We start from the raw sequence: 19980 nt of genomic DNA on the forward strand, positions 1-19980 counted from the left end.
TAGATGGAATATCCCTTGTACCAAAATCTAAATAAGACAGATAGGTTCTATGCCAACTTACTCCTATATACAGCTGCCTATTGCTCTGTAGCTGGAATTGAAGGATAAAATAGGGTGTGCCTCCTGTATATCAAATCAACAATATTGGTGGAACAGAACAACGAGGACAAAATATCAAAAATAAAATATTAACAGGTATATTAGACTACATTTTCTGTACCGAATTCCACATATATGTACTTACGTGGTACACATATCTTCAAGCTATATTGATGTGTTGCCATAGAGGACTGAATCTGAAACACAACCTATTAGGGATATTACAAGGCCCAGAATGCTTTGCTGAAGACAACGGCCACGCCTTCTTCCTAGCACTATTTAGAGTGCCAACACACTTGCTGCTATTGACACTTCGGTGAGGCAGCAGTGGACTGCATTTGGAACAGAGGCCCAGTAGGGGGGCTACAAGGTTCACAAATCCCCTGCTGATGAGACCAGCCTCACCTTCTCACTAGCACCAGCACCTGCTGAGTGTGAGGTGCATCGGCCACGCAGGCCCATCTGCACCCTAGGCAGAAAAAGCAGGGCAGGGCCACATCGCTAGTTCTGAGTTCGGATTTAGGGGCTGATTTAGATCTCAGCGGACAGTTTACTCCGTCACGACGGTGATAGATGTCCCGTCCGCCGAAATATAAATCCCATGGGATCCCATCTCATACCAACCCTCTCCCTCCCTCCCCTCCCTACCCTCTCATCTCTCTGATGCCCAAATCAAGGTGTCGCCTCTGTTTAATTGTCCCCCTCCCTTGCGTCATTGCTCCAAGGCTCAAAGAAACACTGGCATAGGAAGTGTGCTCTAGACCTCCTATGCAGCTGCCGCATCAAATTAGTTACAGTCTGGATTCTTATCACTAAAAAATATATTTTAAAAAAACACTTGTTTTTATCTTAAACAGTATTTTGCTGCAGTCTGTTTTATACATTGTAATACAATTTTAAAACAATGACATTCACAGTGCTTTCTGTCACAGACTGGGACATTGTAGCACTATAAACAAACCACTATTCATCACTGCACCAATCAGGATTTAATTCTGTAACTCAGTCGTCCCACACGAAGATATCTGCAGTGATCACATTAGCTAACTGAGGTTACATAAAGTAAAATAGTGTATTTCCTTTTGGTTTGTTTAACTTGCATTTATTTTTCAACTAAGGTGTGTGTGTCATTATTACAAATTTAATTACATCTTCAAAAATAGAACATAAATTTGATATTGCATTTTACAAAATGTAACAGATACTAAGATGTAGTTTCTGTGACAAACCAGATGTTTCTAACTGCATAACCTCAAAGTCCTTTTACAATGGTCACTGTGGTGCAGTAATTGTGTTCAGGACCAGTGACCGTCATGTCTGTCAATGCCCCAACGAGCATGCTAGGTGACAAATGCCATCCATTTATCACTCTTATGCCTGCAATCTCCACAGTTGAAAATAAAATCGGAAACATTGAGAGCACTTTATCCTCACCAGCTCCAAAATACAAAAATGCAGCCATATGTCCCGTGAGCTTGTACGTGTGCAAAGTTTATTTTTCACAAAAAAGAAAAATCTTGCTTTTTGTGCCTCCCAACAAGTAGTTCTTAAGTACTTTTTTCTTTGATACCTTTCTATCACCATCAGTAGTTTAGGTGGAACTCTCTGTTAATATCACCCACCTCACCTTTCCGAGTTGCTTTCACAGTTTAAACGGGATTGGGTTTTAGTTTCTCTGCCAACTTTGCATTCCATTCCCCCACAGATTTACACTGTAGCCTGATGACCTGGCCCTACGCATGCCCTAAACGCCTAATTGACCGTTAATTGATGATTTGTCCTCGAGTTGTTTGCGTGTTTTTATATGTAGTTATTCCAAGGTGAACAGAAAACAATGGATTTTTTTTTCTTTTTAGCCTGGTCTTTGACCCTAACTTCACACTCACTGGCCTCCTCAGTGCCACTTAGTAGTACAGTCCTTTCACTTGTGGCATTTAACTACTGCATGTAAATGTAGACAGCCTAGAACAGCGACGTTCGCGCTTCAAGGCTATCTTCATTTACATGTAATTGCAGACCTATTTGCGCCCCCCTGGCAGCACATCCACGCCCCCCCCCCAGGAGGGCGCGTCCCACAGTTTGAAGACCTCTGCCTTAGAGACTCTTTAATCATCCCAATGCTATTGAGTACATGGCCAGTCTGGGGTACCCTTTGTCGTGCAGTACCTTCCTCTGGAGTCTGACTGCCTTCAGGTTCAGAAGAACCAGTTTGAAGTAAAATATTTGCAAATATGTGCTCAGGTTAAATCTGGTGTGCTCCAAAGGATGAAGAAATATACAATACAAGGGCCACAGTGCAACTGCAAGACCAATGCTATTCCAGCCCTGATGCAGACATGATCGTCTTGATACTGCTTTGTTGAACTGTTTTCAAAACATATTTTGCTGGTGTAGTTGGTTGTTTCTCTGAAGTGTTTAAATTGGTAACAAGAGTTTCAGGACCGGAAGTGAATGCCCAAGATATGCTTAGCCAGTTCAAGCTTTTTGCCACCATCCCCTTGCTTTCTGGGATTTGGAATTTAACTTTTAGAGATGATTGCTAATTTGTGTTTACAGTTAATAAAACTGTATAGTTTTGATTTTTAAGTACCTCCTACCACACAGTTTAAGCTTTCTGTTGGCAAAAAGGCTTAATGTCAGCTTACAGTAGGCTCATTGGTTACTACTGGTTGGCTTTACTGTCACTCATTTGCTTGTTTCTCATTCATTAGCTATGTGGGCTTTCCTTCCAAATCTTGCATTCGTCTCTCCCCTAGAGCATGTACTCATTTATTTCTCATTCTAGGCTTGTCCCCGCCTGTTCTGCATTTTTCTCTCTTGGCTTTTGCTTCTCCCCTTCCACTCTCGCCCACCGGGTTGCTACTGTCTCATCCATGCCCTTTGTGATACCTCCCCTATGCCTGTGTCTTTTGCAATGCTTCCTACACACGTGCACCCTTTGTGTTGCTCCCCCCACCCGCACGTTTTAAAAAAGTGCTTGTGGTGCTTGTTTTTTCTGTTTACCAATGCAACTCAGTAAATAAAAAACAAATAGGTTCGCGTAATTTTGTAGACATGCGCATGCATGGTGTGTGCACCTACAAAATGACGTAACTACTGCATCATGATGCCTGTTTGTTGCTTGTATTTTACAGCCATGCTGCACTACTCGGCAGGCTTTGAAAAATCCAAAAATGTTGTGACTTTAATAATCTACTCGACTTAACTGTCGTGCCCTTCACCCGTAGTCTGGTCTCCAATTGTGTGATCTTAGGCAAACATTTCAATTTCACTGAATTGTCTTTTTCTTCATTATCACATTTGAGAGCACTTTCAAATATGTGAGATGAGCATGTACGCTGTACACAAAACACGCATGTCTAATTTATTAGACTACACTTTTACTCCATGAATAATAAAAATCTAGTCCACATATGAGGTAAGATGAACCCTGACTTTCCTCTCAGTTCAGTAATAGCATTGTCATAAGGGCAGGGGGCAGAATTGTTTATCAAATCATGTATTACTCAAGCAAGATGTGGTAGCATGCTGTCTTTTATGGACAGTACATTTTCCAGTAAAATGCCCACCAACCTTACCACTGACATGCAGTTTTACTGATAAAACTATATATGGATAATGTGTGGAAATTGGGTTTCAGAAAATATTTATCATTTGCACATCACAAAGTAAAATGTTCTGAATACTTTTCATACTATTCAAATATTTGTTTCCATCACACTTCAGAATTGCAAAAAAGGCTCTGCTAAGAGTGGATATATTTTGAAATATTTGTACAGTTCATTTACAAGCCGCTTAAATGTTGTGTGTATGAAGCCACCAACCTACAGCCGTTAATTTCAGAACCCCTGCACCCCAGCATGATTATCAGACAGTTCACTTTACAAAATCCTCTAACTTTGCAGTCAGAGGAAGAAAAGTAAGCCCCAATCTTCACAATAAAATAAGCATCAATTTGTAAGAAGACATAAGATGACATTTGACCACTGTCTTTGAAAACCCAGAAAATGTGACAAGATAAAAGGCAATATTTGAATGCATCTTTATTCATCATTTTTTTTTTTTTTGCAGAGTTTTATATAGCGCGAACTAGAACCGAACCGAATCAGTTATCAGAGCGCTTTACATAGCACCAGTTACGTTACATGAGGACACACTTTCATTTTTAAAAAAAAAAAATTTTAGGCACGGGGAAATGAAGTGATTTGCCCAGAATCACAGGGTTATTTTTTTTTTGGCGTCGTTACCGAGACTCGAACCCAGATCCCCAGGTCGGAGGTCGAGCGCCTTAACCGTTAGGCCAACCCCTCTCCCCATTTACTTGCTGAATGAACAGAACACCTGTACTTTTCTAGCTGCTGCCCTCTCGCCCTTAAAATAGCTTGCCCTGAGAAAATCTGACTTGCCATAGCGGTTCGGAGAGTAGATTTGTTGAGGCCTGATCGAAGATGCTGTACAGTATGGCTAAAAGCCATTGTCAAAGCCAATAGGCACCAAAGGTGTGACCAATCGGTTTTGTCAATTTTGTTGATTTGGTGATTAATGGCTGGTTAGTGACTTTCTTGTAAAATACAACGCTTCATTACAGTTTTCAACTTTGGTATAGAGGTGCCAGAGCCACTGAAGGCCTGAGCTAGGCTCGAGCCAAATGCATGGCCCTTGCTTAGCATGAGGTCATCTTGGACCCTCAAGCACAAAATGAGCGGAACCTTCATGTGACTTCTGCCTCCTGCCTGCCATGCATGCTCTCACCTCATGCGCCACCAAATAAAGAAAAAACATTGATTTTTTAATTTCAAACCAGAGAGAAATAGATACCCATATAGAGGTTGAAATGCACAATGTGAGAGCAGTAAACTGAGATCAATCCAACCCTCCTCATTTGACCAAACTGTGTGATCCTAGGCAAATATTTTGCTACATCATGCCCCCTTGTTCTTCATTATCGCTAATGAGAGTATCATGAAATTTATGAGTTCTGGATATGTGCCGTACAAAAACCTCTTTCAAGTTTAATTTAATTAAATATAGAGTTTCTCCATGTATATTAATTGTAGGACTTGGCCTTTTTGGCTAAGGTTCCCTAAACCTTTTGCTTTCCCCCTAGACCGTTTTCGTGACATAGAGTTCCCAATTTAGATTCTTTGGGTACTTTGCCACTGATGATCAGTGTCAAAGTACAAGTGTTCCCTATGTAAAGTGTAATGGTAATTGGTTGGCCATGACTGGTATGCTTGCTTTACAAGTAACGTCCCTAGTGATGTGCACTGTGTGTGCCAGGGCTAGTAAAACAAAGGCACGTGGAGAAGGGAACTCAGGCCTGCAGTGTAGGGCCTGCGTGCAGCTTGCTAAGTTAGCATGTTGTCCTGACAAGTGCAACCACTTATCATGCCTTACTCGCCCTTTTGCATACACATTGGGCACTCCTGTGGTAGGTCCCGGGAAACCCCTGGGCAGGGTGCAGCGTAAGTAAAAGTCAGGACATATACTAAGGTGAGTGTTATGTCCTGACAGTGAAAACCACTCCATTTCGTTTTTCACTGCTGAAAGGCCATCCTGCCCATAGGACTGAGTGGGGGAGGCTGGGTGTTGTGTTTGTTAGCCTAGTTTCCCATAAGTTTTCAAATGAAGAGGTGAAGTTTAGTGTGTATGAACTCACAGTGCCATAACACATCTTTATGTGAAAGTGGTTTTGTCACTGTGTATTCAGAAACCACTCTTTTAAAAATTGGCTGAGTTTTGTGCTTTAAGCATTTCTGTGTGTCTCTGCTGAATGTGGATTGACTGTCTGGATCTGAGAGGTGAGAGGAGCTGGGAGAGGTCTTGACTCAGGGAGGGGTTGAGATGGCACCAGGCTGCCCTGCATCTGGAGAGTAGGGGGAGGAGAAGTCTGGGAGGTGAAAAGGCCTGGGCTGGTGCTATAAACTAATTGACCCATCTTCTGCAGAGTGATTAACGATCCAGACCCCCACTATCAAAGGAAGAAAGGTGCCACTGGGAAGGAGACACACAGAACTGATTTAGCACAACACACTTCAAAGACTTTAAGGGGTATAACTATGAGAGCTGAAACCCCTGAATGTTGGAATGAAACAGAAATGGATTGAGACTGAAAAGGCTTGGACCTATTTCGTGATCGAGAGGAACCTCTGCTAAAGAAGGAGCAACTGAAGAGACAGCTGGGGAAATACCAACTCTTGCTTTGTTATCTTGGGCTGGTCTGCAATTTGCTGTTCTAACCAAGGAAGAGGCTGTTGGGACTATGCTTGGAGGCGCTGGGTCCCCCTGCTTGATGGAGACTGTGCTTTGTGCTGTGTCCTCAGCCCCAAAGGGCCCGAGGTGAGCTGGCTCCCTGTTTGGAAACATCAGAACATAAAAGTTTCCGGAGAAGTCTCAAGCAGCACGGTGTGCGCGTGCTTTTGCAGATTGAGACCCTCAGAAGTTGTGCCTTGTGATCGTGGGCTTGCAGGAGTAAGCTGTGTCTTGGACGCGCAGAGTGTGTGACGTGGTGCAAGCCAAGGCATTGGTGAGGAGTGCCTGGTCATTGTGTGCACTGGGAGACAAGGTGAGACTCGGACGCGCAGGGTGTGTGTCGTGGTGCAAGCCAAGGCATTGGTGAGGAGCTCCTAGTCATTGTGTGCACCGAACGAAGAAGTGAGTCTCGGACGCGCAGGGTGCGTGACTTGGGGCAAGCCAGGGTGTTGGTGACAAGCACCTGGTCATCGTGTGCACAGGTAGAAGAGGTGAGACTCGGACGTGCTAAGAGCATGTCGTGGTGCAGCCAAGGTGTTGGTGAGGACCACCTGGTCGTGGTGTGCACTGAGCAAAGAAGTGAGTCTCGGATGCGCAGGGTGCATGTCGTGGTGCAAGCCAGGGCATTGGTGAAGAGCGCCTGGTCATCGTGTGCATTGGGAGAAGAGGTGAGACTCGGATGCGTAGGGTGCATGTCATGGTGCAAGCCAAGGCATTGGTGAAGAGCACCTGGTCGTTGTGTGCACCGGGAGAAGAGGTGAGACTCAGATGCGCGGGGTGCGTGTCGAGGTGCAAGCCGAGGCATTGGTGAAGAGCGCCTGGTCATCGTGTGCAGCAGAGAAGAGGCGAGTCTCGGACGTGAGTACGTGTCGAGGTACAGCCAGAGGCTCTGGCGAGGAGTGCGTGCGTATCAATCAATCAATCAATCATAGTACTTTTAGAGCGCGCTACTTACCCGTGAGGGTCTCAAGGCGCTGAGGGGAGGGGGGTGCTGCTACTGCTCAAAGAGCCAGGTCTTGAGGAGTCTTCTGAAGGCAAGTAGATCTTGGGTCTGCCGTATGTGGGTAGGGAGGATGTTCTAGGTCTTGGCGGCGAGGTAGGTGAAGGATCTGCAGCCGGAGGTCGTTCGTTGGATGTGGGGTACAGCGGCGAGGGCGAGGCTGGCGGAGTGGAGCTGGTGGGTGGGGGTGTTGAAGCTGAGTCTGCTGTTCAGGTAGGCTGGTCCGGTGTTGTGGAGTGCTTTGTGTGTGTGGGTGAGGAGCTTGAAGGTGATCCTCTTGTCGATGGGTTGCCAGTGTAGGTCTCTCAAGTGGGGGTGATTGGCTGCGGCGGGGGACGTTGACGATCAGTCGGGCGGAGGCGTTTTGGATGCGTTGTAGTCGTCGTAGGTGCTTTGGCGGGATTCCTGCACAGAGTGCGTTGCCATAGTCCAGTCTGCTGCTGACGAGGGCCTGTGTCACCATTCTTCTTGTTTCAGTCGGGATCCACTTGTAGATCCTGCAGAGCATGCAGAGGGTGTTGTAGCCGGAGGAGGAGACGGCATTGACCTGTTTAGACATGGAGAAGAATTGTCGAGGATGAATCCTAGGTTGCGTGCGTGGTTGGTGGGTGTTGGTGCTGTTCTCAGTGTGGGCGGCCACCATGAGTCGTCCCAGGCTGAGGGGCTGTGTGCGAGGATGAGTACCTCCGTCTTGTCCGAGTTCAGCTTCAGATGCCTACCCCTCATCTAGTCGGTTGGTTTTGGCAGTGTGTGGGTCCTTGGTGAGGGAGAGGATGAGCTGGGTGTCGTCGGCGTAGGAGATGATGTTGAGGTCGTGCTGGCGGGTTACTCATGCGAGGGGGCCATGTAGACGTTGAACAGCGTCGGGCTGAGGGATGAGCCCTGGGGACGCCGCAGATGATGTCGGTGGCTTTGGATCGGAAGGGTGGGATGCGGACGCTCTGGGTTCTGCCAGAGAGGAAGGACATGGTCCACTCGAGGGCCTTCTCTTGGATTCCGGCTTCTAGGAGGCGTGTCTTTAGAGTGCGATGGCAGACCGTGTCGAAGGCGGCCGATAGGTCCAGGAGGATGAGGGCTGATGTTTCGCTGTTTTCTAGTTGGCACCTGATGTCGTCTGTGGCAGCGAAGAGGGCTGTCTCGGTGCTGTGGTTTTGTCTGAATCCGGACTGGGACAGGCCCAGTATGTTGTTGTCTTCCAGGTGGCGGGCCAATTGCTTGTTGATGATTTTCTCGATGACCTTTGCCGGGAACGGGAGCAGGGAGATGGGCTGGAAGTTCTTGAGGTCCTTGGGGTCCCCCTTGGGTTTCTTAAGGAGGGCGTTGATTTTGGCGTGCTTCTTCCAGCTTTCCGGGAATGTCGCTATTTTGAAGGAGATGTTGATGACCTTCCATAGTTGGGGTGCGATGGCTGCGTCTGCTTTTTGAAATCGTGTTGAGGGCATGGACGGCGTGTTTTTGTGGGGAGCGGGTGTTGAGGAGTATGCAGCGGAGGTGGTTGGGTCCAGTTCTTGGAGGTTTGGTGGTTCTGTCGCAGGTGCAGCTGCAGGTGCGGCAGGAGAAGGGTCCGTGGGTCCATTTCGGGGCGGCCTGGAAGCAGGTGTGGTTCTGCCAGCGTTGAGTGCGTGGAGGGTGCTGGCGTCGTAGTGGAGTCTGGTGTTGTGGCGTTCACGGGGTCCAGGGGTTCTGGCGCTGGGCGCGGTCCAGGTCAGGCTTATGATGCCTGACCTTATTTGTGCCTGATGAACTACATGCTTGGTGCACTACGCACTGCGTTATTTTTCCCTTGCAGAGTACATGAATGTAACGTGGCACATTGCATTATTTCTTCATCGTACGGTAGATGATTAGCGTGACGCATTGCTTTGTTTCTTCCTTGCATTGGGCATGCTGGTAGTGATACCCATTGCATTATTCCTTCTATTTCAACATACATGACTGTGGCGCTACGTATGGCATTGTTTCTCTATTGCTCAGTACAGGAGTATATTGTTCCGTATTGCAGTATTTCTTTTCTTTTGCAATGTGTATGATTCTAGCAATACAACATACCTAACCATTTGGAAACGGTTAGAACTAAGCTTAACTGTTGGTTAGAAGCGGTGGTTGGGATTAGAACCTACCAATCCACCGGAAGGAATACTATCCATTATTATATGTTGGTTTTGTATTGTGTGGTCATATTATATATCTTCTAATATAAAGATTATATTCGTTTTATAAAAACTCTTGTGGAGTCTATTTGTGGTGTCATCATTGGGTTGCTGTGAGTGTGGTTGTACATACTGTACACCCGTGCCTTGGAGATAAGCCTGGTTGCTCGTGCCAAGCTACTAAGGGGGTGAGCAGGGCTATTTCAGACGGTGTCCTTACTGAGCCTAACGTTGAAACTGTAGGCTCAGGGCGTGGGACGGGGGCTCCCGCCACCAGCATTTGGTGGCGACGGTGAGAGATAAGGACCCCCACTTCCAACAATAATTGTATTGGCTACATATAGCGTGTGCATAACAAGTGACTTGCGTCTTAGTTCACTAAAGGCATTTTCAATAGGTTGAGGTGGGGAATGTTTCTAAGTTAATGTTTAAAAACTATCACTTTTACTAAATTCTTCTCAATGCAGTGATATAATCTGATTTACCCAGGTGCAATCCTTATTCTTGTTAAAGGAATTAACTTTTTTGAAATTTTAAGAGGCTTTACCACATTTTTTACATTATGTTTGTTGCATGATTTACATGCCAAACATTTTCGTGACTTGGCTCTTATACTGGCTCTTAGAACCAAGTCAGACCTATGGCTTGGCTCTCTCTGCTAATTAGTTGGCTCATCCACCTCTTTTTGGTATAACTAGTGCTTATTGTAGGTCTGTATGCGGCGTTTAGTTAAAAATTTCACATTGGGTAGACAAATATTCAACTCTCTCCAAAGTGCTGAGAAGCCCAGAGAGTATTACATAGAAAGAAGACTATAAATTTGAAACTTTGTTTGAAAAACATTTACGGGCACATGCATCATTGGTTTTTGCATTCGCAAACGGTGCGAATCGGTAAAATCGGCCGTTTGCGAATGCAAATACCAATGTGTGGGATGCATCAAACTTGTTTGCACAATTCGCATTTTTTAGCATTTCTAAAAAATGCGAATGCATTTAAGGAATCGCATTTGTGCGATTCCTTAAATGGAATGCATCACTTTTTTTAAAAATTGCGAAAATGGAAATTGGAAGTGCAAATAAACACGAGGTTGACCCTCGTGTTAATTTGCGAAAAAATTTAAAAAAACAAAAAAATGAATTTTTTTAACTTGCATGTTACAGACACACATGTCCTTAGGACATGTGTGTGTGAAACATCCACTTAAAAATACATTTCAGGGGTGCAGGGGGGGGGTCCTTTGGACCCCCCCCTGCACCCATGGAATGCATCAACATTATGCGAATCCTAATTTGCAAATTCGCAATTCCCATTGATTCCTATGGCCCTTTTGGCCCATAGGAATCAATGGGAAATGCGAATTAGCAAATTAGAATTCGCATAATATTAGCGAATCGGTAAAAAATGCGAATTTTACTGAATCGCTAATATTATTAGAAAAAATTCATGCATCCCGTTTTGCGAATTCCAAATTGCGATTCGCTATTTTTCGCAATTTGGAATTCGCAAACGGCCGGGATGATGCATGTGGCCGATTGTTTTAGAGTTATAATATTTTAAAAAATAAGTCTCAATAATGTTAGGAGAATTTAAATTTTTTATTAATAATGTGACATTAGGTTTAGGTGAGCAAAAATAAAAAAGAATATTTTAAAATAGAATTAAAGGTTAAGAAGTACTTTGAATCAAGAGAGCTTTACGTTTAAGAAGTGCACTTGCTTATCAATGGTGTGTGGTTTTGCCAAAGAGTTTGTGAAACCATAATGCCACTTATTTGACAACCAATCACTTAAAACCTTACTCACCACAGCCCTAGTAATGGCTCTGTGGGGACATACCTGACAAGATGAATGTTGTCCCTACTTCATCAAATAAGTCAGGAAACAGTGGACTGATCTTCATCCTGGCTCCGAGTAGTGTGCAAGCATAGGGGCCCCAATAGCAAAACAGAAGAGGAATTACCACCCTGGCTGACCCTAGGATCCTAGGTAGAAAGAGCCTTGAGTATTATAGCCCTTGGTGTTTGTCAGAGTTCAAATGAAGCCTAGATGAACTATGGGATAACAGAGCTTCAAATAAGCTCTATTCGGTTTGCCAAGAAAAATCAAAGAGTACAAATACAAAAACATGTCTATAATTAAAAGTCTAAAGTAAAATTCAGGAAATATAAAAGGTAATGTGAGTAGAGGAAGCCATTACAATGTTCTCACAGATTTAAAAGATCTAAGAAAAAGAAAGAATCAATTAAAATACCAAAGGCACAGCGGTATTCTACTGACATACCGTCTGGGCAAATCTGGCAAATTTAGCAACTAGTTAACTTAGTGAGTGTACTGTGTTAGAATCGAATTGAAGGGAGTACCTCATACCCCAGCTATCAGAATTTAATTCTAAAAAGGAAGTAGTGTACTCTTCTTCTCACAAGAGTACCAAACATTAGCTAAAATCCGCCTTACAGAAAAGACTATTGCTTCAGAGGTGTCTGTTTTTTAAATTCTGTATGCAATTTTATAAGAATTAACCTTCAAATTTAAACAGACAGGAGTATCCATTTCCTGTGGAGGCCACTGTATTCTGGGCAGAAAAATAAAATGTGTTCCTCCGTTTCAGGAACTATCCCACAGGTAGGACATTTGGCTGAATTTCACTCTCTTGCCCACTTACTCATAAATGTTTTTAGTGGCAGGCTAACCAACCAAAATTTCATAAACAGACTTTTGGCCAGTTGAGGAGAAATGTTATCAAGAAAAACTTCAAACTTTGGGCTAGGCTTGAATTCAAAGAACTGATTGGTCAGACAACCTGTAGAAGCTGTTGCTAGTTTTTTGATCATGCCGTTGCTAGTTGTTGGTCATGCAGGAAGGCCCAATACCTGATTTTGAGCATCCTCAGACTTTCCGATTTTCTCAGGCCTATGTCAGAGTCTGCCTAGCCCAATTCTCCAACACATTGTTAAGATATATTGTAACCAAGGGGTTTTGAGGGCAGCATTGGTCTTCATTAAATCCCTCAAAGCACCCCTATACTCTATTAGTTCTGGGGTAGACCAGATACGAACCCAAAACATCAAAGGTCTTAGGTGTGCCATATTTGCAAAATGTTTGCTGCCGAAGTCCAAGAAAAGTGGAATTAGGGGTGTGTTTGAAGGAACACAGATAATTGATCTGATAAATGTATTCTCCTCGACTGTTAACTTCTGAGTATCTGCATGCTCACAGACTTCGACACCAAAAAGGGCAGCATTCATATACCTCCAAAGCTGGTGATATGGCTCTGGACCGGGTCTGTTTCTGCAATCTGAGTATTGACTTGGATCTTTGTGTGAGAAACAAAGAACATTTTCTAAGCTGGAGTTTCCACTAAGCTCATGGGTCGGTTTGATACCCAGATAATTGAAGCAATAAACTCTTTTGAGAGGTTTATCGGCCACTCTCACAGTACTATTTCTAACGGGACTTTTCCCAAAAACATGTATTTAGTTTTTGACGCATTTATTTCCAGTCCCCTAGTAACACAAAAGTTCACAAACGTATTAATTACATTTTAAAGGCTGGTACAGGTTTTCAATATGAGTAAGGAATCTTCAGCAAAAAGTAATATAGGAATCTTGCTACCATTCAATGCAAGAGAGTTGTTGTTACAATCCTGGCGTTCTTAACAACATCATTTATATATAATGTAAAATGAGTTGGAACCAAAATGCACCCTTTGCATACCCAACGACGAATTTGAACATGCTGTGATAGTTTCCTTTGATTACCCCATCGTACTTGTGTTAAATTATTTCTCATGCAGCCTTGTAATTAAATTAATCAGGTTGGCTGGGCTCCCATCTCAATTAACACCTTCCACAGAAGGCTTCGAGGAACTAAATCAAAGGCTGCACGTAGATCTATGAAAGCCACATAGTTTTTGGTTACAAATTTGAGCATACTTCCAATACAGTAATGTAAACCTAAAAACGTGGTCTGACGGGCTAGTTTTGGCACGGAATTCTGCTTGGAAGGACAACAGAATTTGATTACTGTCCATCCATTCTTGCAACTTGTCAAGCAGTTGCCTAGCAAATATTTTTTGCAGATTATCAATAAGGATGATTGACCTATAGTTGGATGGAGTAGGGGCATCCCCGTTCTTATAGACCGGAATTAGAACTGAACCCCTCCAGGTGTCCAGGATCCTACCCCCAGCAACAATTGCCGTAGATAGGGGATTAACATAAATTCCCAAATTAAAGGTTCAGATTTGTGCAAATCAACTGGTATGTGGTGGGGGCTGGGGGCTTTAGCTGTTTTAGGAAACTAATGGCAGAGGTTGTGTCAGCCAAAATGAATGCTAGATTAGCATGATTAGGGATATTTGTATTATCATTGAGACCACAATTCTGATTTTGCAAGTGTAGCAAAGATGAAGTGGCTTCTTCTGAAGGTAATGTTGTAAGCAGATGGACTCATTTCTCTAGTTAAATATAATAAGGCTTTTTCTTGACAGTATCTGAGCTCCCATGGCAGATTATATGCCAAAACGCCCAATAATCAATAGTTCTAACAGCTTTCAGCATGGCATCCTAATTCATGCCCACCTATTCCCTTTTAGCCTTATCTTGCGTCAATTTATATCTGTAGCACCCAGCACTAATATTAGAACTATTACATTAATTAATTGCTGCTATTAACTGTGTTTTTGCAGCTCTACATTCTACATTATACCACTGATTTTCCTTCCTACATGGAGGCCTCCGTTTTCTTAAATCTTTGTAAAAAACGTGAGTAATTCTCTATGGCATTATTGTATAAATATCAAAAATTGAAACAGAAGTTACCAAGTTTCCTTTAAAAAGAGAAAAAAAGCACACAAACAATTTTAGATTTCTGAGTGCAGTTTATCATTGGCCAATACTCTGTTGAAAATGGCAATGTATATGCACATAAGCGGCGTTCATTTGTGTTCACTGTACCCCTTGTTGTAAACAGAACGGATATCGCTAAACACTGACTGTGTTATCCCGCCAGCATAGACCCATGCACACACGTACACGACAGCCATTTTAGGCACCATGGCCTCTCTGCCCGTTCGTTCCCGGCACCCCTCCCCGCGCGCACTGCTCATGCATCGGCCATAAGACCCTCTCCCTCTGCGTGACCCTGCCCTAGAAGTAACCCTCCTGCTTGACCCACACCCCCCATTTCCTCCCAAGAGCACCCTTCCCCTCAGCTGATGAGCCCCCCCCAACTGCACTTGGCCCTTCGACCCGGTCCCAAGTCCTAAGACCAAGCCTCGTGGATGTACACCCCCCCTTTTTCTGCCCAGCATAACAAAACCGTGATACACCAGCCGAAGTCCCCGATCTTATCGCCTGTCCAACCTTTGATCTGATCATCCCCTCCTGCCCTCGTGTCCTGTAGGAGTGTCCGGCTGAGAGATCACAATCTCTTGTTACATTCAGGAGGGGAGAATGACATCTGATTGACTGGTATGGGAATAGGCCTGAAGCTGGGATTCCAAGCATGCTTCTTCCTACTTCAAAGCGTCTTTTTTGCAATAAGGAATGTTTTGTGCATCATAAACATGTGTATAAAAGACGAAGCCTCAGAGAAACTTGTTAGAGCACCTCCTGAAGACACTATGCGAGTGTCCGAAATGACAGGCTCTCCTCATGAGAAATAAAACTCTGTTCTTGTTTTCCTGCCTCCAGCGCCCGTCTCTTTATTTGGTAATTGTTCAAGATGGGAACTAAGAGGCGTCCTGCGCCAGCAGCCTGGGCATCAGGTGTGTTATGGGCTGACTTTTCCACAATTGGCGTCCCAACGCGGGGCCCATCAGCGACATAAGGTCCGGTAAGAGAGGTCCAGACGATGGGGTGAACATCTAAACGATTGGAGTATACCTGCCTTGAGAGGGCCCTCGTCCGGCTGCCGATTGAATGAACTTCACCGATTCCGAACGGACCTCTCTCAAGTGACCTACTGTCCTGACTGGAATCCCACAGGAATGCTGCGGTAAAAACATGGAGAAAGAGAACGATTGGGCGCTGGAAAAGGGAAGGTGAAGAATTGCCCACACGGTCCGGTCCGGGTAAGGTTAAGTAGGACGTCTTTACGTCCGATTGGTAGGATGGCTTTATCCATTTGATTGATTGATTGATTGTACTTGAAGTATTGGTTCTCTTTGAGACATTTTCTATTTGCAAACAGCGATGAATAGGAACGTTCCCCTCTCTTTGCAAATAGTTAAGGATAGGTAATGCAGACGTTTGTCCCCCATTGTAATCCGTCATGCCTATCTTTCTCCCCACTGATTGTTTGTTATCGATTTTTATCGATTATTGCTCTTTGAGATATTCCCTGTCTACAAACAGGGAAGAATAGAAATATTCTGCCCCCCTTTGCAGATAGTGAAGGATAGGTAATGCAGATTTTTGTCCCCGTTGTAATCCGTCATGCCTGTTTTTCTCCCCACTGATTGATTGATTGTCTGGACATTTATTGTTCAAGGAATAGTTCTTTTGAGGTATTCTCTGTTTGCAAATAACGTAGAAAAGAAATATTCTGTCTGGTAATGCGGACCTTTGTCCCCCGTTGTAATCTCTCGGGCCTATCTACTCCCCACTGATTGGTAAACTAGTTCCACCCGGACCATTTATTAGAGGTAGGTCATCTGGCTCGACCAGAGGGCACCCCTAATAAAAAGGACATATGCAACAATAACGAAGTAATAACCGTATCCTGTTAACAGAAACTTTAGCATGAAACACGCTAGGGAAAAAAAAAAAGGGAAGAAAGAAATAAGAAAGCAAAATCAGTAGGCCACTGATGAGTTTTTGATTTCGCTACAAATAAGAAAACGTTAGAAATAGCTGACGATAAAACACATGATTTCGCTAGAAATAAGAAACGTTAAGAAATAAGTCCGTAATACGAAACATGAAAATGGTGAAAGAAGCCAAGCTTGACATCGCAACGGCCACGAGGCAACTAGGCTTCGCCACCCCTCACTGCTCCAAACATGTCTGTCCCACCGCCTGCCACGCCCCAATAACGGTAACATGAGACAGATACAAGTCAACAGGTACCTACCCCCATTCTGGAAACTCCCGAAGTGCAACAGGTTCGTGGCTACGCCCATCCGGAAGACGACATCTTCGGCACATGTAGGGCGGGTCCTGCTGCCAGCCGTCGGCCGGAGGTCGTTGAGTAAGGTGGGCCAAAAGAGGAGCCGAGGCCGACGGGATCCGGGCGTCCCCTCTTCTTTCTTCAATAATGGCTGCGACAACACGGGGGATGTCTTGCCTATGCCTCCGACCCCCCCCTCTCATCGCCTGGTCCGGCCATCATGAATATTAGCGCCGAGAAAAACGGCGTGGGGTGCGCTGGGAGGGAGAGGTGGCGCGAACGAGCCTCTCCCACCTCCCCAGGTGGAGGCCCCCGGTGGCACCCCCAACGCTCCACTCACCCGACGAGGGTTCGCCCACTCGTAAAATGGCGGTCGACCCTGCTGGAGCGGGCCCGGCGTGGAGAGATGGCCCGGTTGCTTGTTGATTAAGAAATGAGTCCCACAATCAGAAGTGTTCTCCTCGACTTTGAAGATTCTATAGGAGCCACGGGGGCCCGACCCCCGCAGACACCCCCGATGGGGAATGACTGCCATGATTGCCCGCGGAACGATGAAAATGTAGCCGCGAGACGTCGGCGCTCCCATGCTGACGCCAGCCTCAGTTTGAATGACTAAAATCCTGCAGACTACAGTTCGGATCAGTTCCGGTGAAAACTCAGTATGACCCGGTAGAAAAAATTGTTGCCTCCCTCCCCCCTTTGACTGATGGTTCATACCGCTGATCCTTTCTGTTGCCCTTTAACGGAACTTTTGGACTGCCGAAAGAGGCTCTAGGCCAACCACGAGTTAGTGGAGATTTTGACTATGCCTGGATCTGCCTGGCTGCTCCCAAAACGGCGCTGGTACAAATGAAACTTTCAACTCCTTGTTGTACCCCGATTGCTCAGCCTTGGTGTCATGAAATATGTATGCAGTTTTTAAACACAATGAATTGATATAGGATGGGTACTGATTATGTGTTTGGACAATGAATTGAAGTAAGATGGGTACTGATTGAACATTCGGACAATGAATTGTTGTTAAGTTTTGGCGCATCATGATTATTGAAAGTTCGAATTTCAACACTTATGATACTCGCTCACACTGAAGTTTCGATATGATTTTATTGTACTTGTCGCTCTTTTTATTATGAAATCAACGACCACCGACTCCATTAGGTTTTCCACTAATAAGTATCCCCACATGTACAGTTCTGGCCGGCCCACGGGGTTGTAGGCCCGTATTTATGCACCGACATTTTTATTAAAGATTTTTGGAAAAAGCAAACGTAGTTGTCACGCGTAAGTTGGTAAGTTTCGAATAAATGACAACAATTTCCGATATAACTAAATTACAGGTGAAATGGCTCAGCTCGACTAATTAAGGGTTAAAAAGTATAGTACGCAGAAATATTGCAAATATGAATGGTCCAGGTTTTTGTTGTATGTGTTTTGCATTTTTGTACAGCCTAAAGCAACCGCTAAAGATCCTGGTATTTAGCCTATATTTTATAAGCTACCTGTATCAATAAAGTTGTTTTAAAAATGCCCCTAAGTCGCCCCGAAGGAATGCCACCTGACCCCCCCCCCTGGTACGAACGACAAACGACCCCGTACCACTGTAGGTTATCACTTTTTCTCAAAGGAGAGTACGAGCTCGCCCCCCCCCCCCACGTTGCACCGACTGCCCTCTGTTCTGACCCCCCCCCTGCGCACGATCCGTAATACCACACTTGGGCGACCTATGCTATCCACAGGCTTCCGATAATCATCTCTCCCACACTAAATGGTCCACCTGGGCTTAAACGCCAAGTTGGCAGGGACTGCGTCCAGTGGAGATAACCCGAGTATGTAGTAAATAAAAGCCTTTTCGAGTTTATGCGCGCTGATGTGTTTTTAAAATGCTGCCCCCGCCCCCCTTCTTTTTCCCTCTTTCTGCAGGTCACATCGGAACGTCGACTAAAGTACGAAAAGGAAAATGGTGATCTAGCGGACGAAGATGGGAAAAAGGGGTTCGATTATGGTACCTACACACGACGAGCGAACAATGGCTATTTCTCTCCCTGAACTTAGCGCTTGGGAGGACAGACTGAAGCGGAAACTACGAAATATGACTTCGCTTGGCACCCCGAATAATACAACCAGGAATGACGTGCCCTAATGAATGAATTCCTACGTTTAACTAAATAGGGAAAGTTTAAGGAATATTCCGAGGTGAGGTTTACCCAAGTACCCTCCGTTCGGAGGACTAGGAATGTTGCCAGTGTTTAAAATCTACTACCTCCTTTCGCACCCTCATAGACATGAAACTCAAAGCTGCCCCATTGTTCTCACAACTGACACCCACTGTTGCCTCAAGCCTGGAAACATCCTAGCCCGACCAGGTTAGTTCTTGACCAATCGCCAAAGGCATATAAGTGTATATAACTAAAGCCATGGGTGAAGGCAGCCGACGATAAAAGAGAAGAAAAAGGTAAAAAGAGCTTAGGATGCTAAGGATGCGCAGCATACAGGCAGAGATCATTTTGGCCAATAACTGTTCTATGTTTTGTCTTGAATTTTTGTATATAATACCAGTCACTGTTCTATGTTTTGTCTTGGATTTTTGTACATAATACATGTACTGTCTCCCCCGCCTGAGTTTGTGTGCACATAATGTATGGGTCTACGTCGTCCCTCTGCCTGTGTTTCCGTATTACTTGACCCCTGCTGTTCTGTGTTGTGTGCGCACTGAATGGCCCATTATTGTACACGTTTCTCTCTCTCTCTCTCTCTCTCTCTCCCTCTCCCTCCATGTCATACGTATACCGAATGGTTCGTTTAGAGTGCGGACTCTCTCTCTCTCTCTCTCTCTCTCTCTCTCCCTCTCTCTCTCTCTCTCTGAGGATCCCCCTGTTCCCTCCTCCCTCGTATGGTAACGTTATGCCCCACCGGCACAAACCTAATTGGGTCTCTTCGAACACAAAGGTGTTCGGCGAAATTGACAGAAACTAAAACGATTGTAACTTGCCATATTACTACCTCTCCTTTCTGCAAAACGATAGAACCCGAGTTGGTAATGAAAGAAAGGACAGGTAAGACGACTGATGTCCCCTAATCTGGCCTTTTATAGGGGGACTATAACGCCAATGGCCTTCTGTTTTTCAGTTAGTTAGAAATGCAATCCCCAATGCCCAGATTGCCTCACCCCTCTGCACTTAAGCTCCCTGTCCAAAGCGTCCTTGCTTCCCTCGATTGACCCCAGCTCCCTGCCCAAAGCGTCCTTGCTTCCCTCGATTGACCCCAGCTCCCTGTCCAAAGCATTCTCGCTTCTCCCGATTGACCCCAGCTCCATATCAGCTATCCCCGAAGCGTAATTGATGACCTTGATTAACCGTCGCTCCCCAAG

General features: G+C 44.9%; 1 protein-coding gene across 2 annotated transcripts in view; it reads right to left on the reverse strand.

Moving 5' to 3' along the window:
- Positions 1 to 19980, reverse strand: part of RGS17 (regulator of G protein signaling 17) — a 333901-nt gene that overhangs the window by 212785 nt on the left and 101136 nt on the right. The gene's annotated exons all lie outside the window — the stretch shown is intronic.

The sequence above is a fragment of the Lissotriton helveticus genome, chromosome 6 (assembly GCF_964261635.1).
Source record: "Lissotriton helveticus chromosome 6, aLisHel1.1, whole genome shotgun sequence".
In the NCBI taxonomy this organism is placed as follows: Eukaryota; Metazoa; Chordata; class Amphibia; order Caudata; family Salamandridae; genus Lissotriton; species Lissotriton helveticus.